Below are 2,305 nucleotides of genomic sequence, written 5' to 3'. Positions count from 1 at the left end.
GATTTAGACAAAGGAGCTAACACCTTCCAGTGGGAGGGGAAAAACAGAATTTTCAACAAATGGTGCTAGTTCAACCGGATGTCAGCATGTAGAAGAATGCAAATCGAACCATTATAATCTTTTTTAAAAAGCTCAAGGCCAAGTGGATCAAGAGAGAATCAAATAACCCTAAAAAAATGGGCAATATAGCTAAACAAAGAATTCTCAACTGAGGAATATCGAATGGCTGAGAAGCACATAAAGAAATGTTCAAGGGTTGGGGATTTAGCTCAGTGGTAGAGTGCTTGCCTAGCAAGCGCAGGGCCCTGGGTTCAGTCCTCAGCTCCAAAAAAAAAAAGAAAGAAAGAAAGAAAGAAAGAAAGAAAGAAAGAAAGAAAGAGAGAAAGAAAGAAAGAAAGAAAGAAAGAGAGAAAGAAATGTTCAACATTCTTAGTCATCAGGGACATGGAAATCAAAACAACCCTGAAATTCAACCTCAAACCAATAAGAATGGCTAAGATTAAATACCCAGGTGACAGTACATGTTGGCAAGAATGTGGAGAAAGAGGAACACTCCTCCATTATTGGTGAGATTGGAATCTGGTACAACCACTATAGAAAAATATTCTCATGATTCCTAAGAAAACTGGACATAGTTTTACCTGAGGACTCAGCTATTCAACTCCTGGGCATATATCCCAAAGATGCTCTAATACATAACAAGAACAGATGCTCTACTAGGTTCATAGCAGCCATATTTATAATAACCAGAAGCTGGAAAAGACCCAGATGTTCCTCAACCAAGGAATGTATACCAAAAAAGTGGTATCTTTACACAATGTAGTACTACTCAGCTATTAACATCAATAACTTCATGAAATTCATAGGCAAAGGATGGAACTAGAAAATATGCCGAGTGAGGTAACCCAATCACAAAAGAACACATATGGTATGAAGTCACTGGTACGTGGATAGTGACTGAAAAGCTCAGATTACCCAAGATGCAACCCATAGACCACATAAAGCTCACGAAGAAGGTTGCTTCAGTTCCTAGACGGGGGGGGGGGGGCAAAAATATTCATAGGAGGAAATATGGAGACAAAATTTAGAGCAGAGAAGGAAGGAATAGCCATTCAGAGCCTGCTTCACCTGGGGATCCAGCTCGTATACATATAGCCACTCGACCCAGAAAATATTGCTGATGCCAAGAAATTCAGGCTCACTGGAGCCTGATATAGCTGTCTCCTGAAATTCTCTGCCAGAGCATGACAAATACAGAGGCAGATGCTCGCAGCCAACCATTCAATTAAGAACAGGGTCCCCACTGGAAGAGTTAAAGGATTGAAGGAACTGAAGGGTTTTGCAACCACATAAGATCAACAATACCAACAAATCAGCATTCCCAGGGACTAAACCATCATTCAAACAGTACACATGTATAGACCCATGGCTCCAGCTGCATATGTAGAAAAGCATGGCCTTGTTGGACATCAATGGGAGGAGCGACCCTTATAATTGTGAAATTTTGATATCCCAGTGTATGGGAAAGACATGTTTGGGAGGCCAAAGTGGCTAAGTTGGAAGGGCAACACTCTCACAGAAGCAGGGGAAGAAAGGACGGAATAGGGCATTTCTGGAGCAGAAACCATGAAAGGGAATAACACTTGAAATACAAATAAATAAAATGTCCAATAAAAAGAAAAAATCATCACAGTTGATTTAGATGATTACCTTATGTCTATCATTATGAAATATTCATTGCATGACCAAATAGAAAAGTAATCTTTTGGAGATTTTTCTGTATATTAATCATTATTGCAAAAATGAGTAAAATTGGATAGAAGGAAAGACAGTGACTTGCCCCAGTAAATGAGTCTCCCAAAGTCTAGATGCATTTTCTGGTTCAACATAACTAATAGTAAGATTATGACAACCACTTCTGTTTCGGCTTATATTTTTAAAAGTACCTCAGTTCTCCATTTCATTTCAGAGATGTGAGTTTATTGCATAAATTCAGACGTTGAAAAAGAAAACTACTGGAGTGAATAAGTATGGAGGTGTGGTGCGGTTAGGGTGGAGGGGTATGGACAACCTCTTGGACATAGGGGAAGGAGGAATGGGATGTGGAGGGCTTGGGGGGCCGACCAGGAGGGTGATGAAAACTGGACTTAAAAAAAGGATTAAAGAATAAAAAATATTAAATGGGAATTTTTATTCTTTCCAATGAATAAGCTGAGAAGGCATGAAGAAAACAAGAAACAAAGTTTGCATGCATGTCCAGTGTTAAACAAACAAATATACAGCTCCTGAGATTATTTCATTGCAA

Source organism: Rattus norvegicus, chromosome 6 (genome assembly GCF_036323735.1).
Source record: "Rattus norvegicus strain BN/NHsdMcwi chromosome 6, GRCr8, whole genome shotgun sequence".
Taxonomy (NCBI): Eukaryota; Metazoa; Chordata; class Mammalia; order Rodentia; family Muridae; genus Rattus; species Rattus norvegicus.
Note: the sequence above shows the minus strand (reverse complement) of the source record.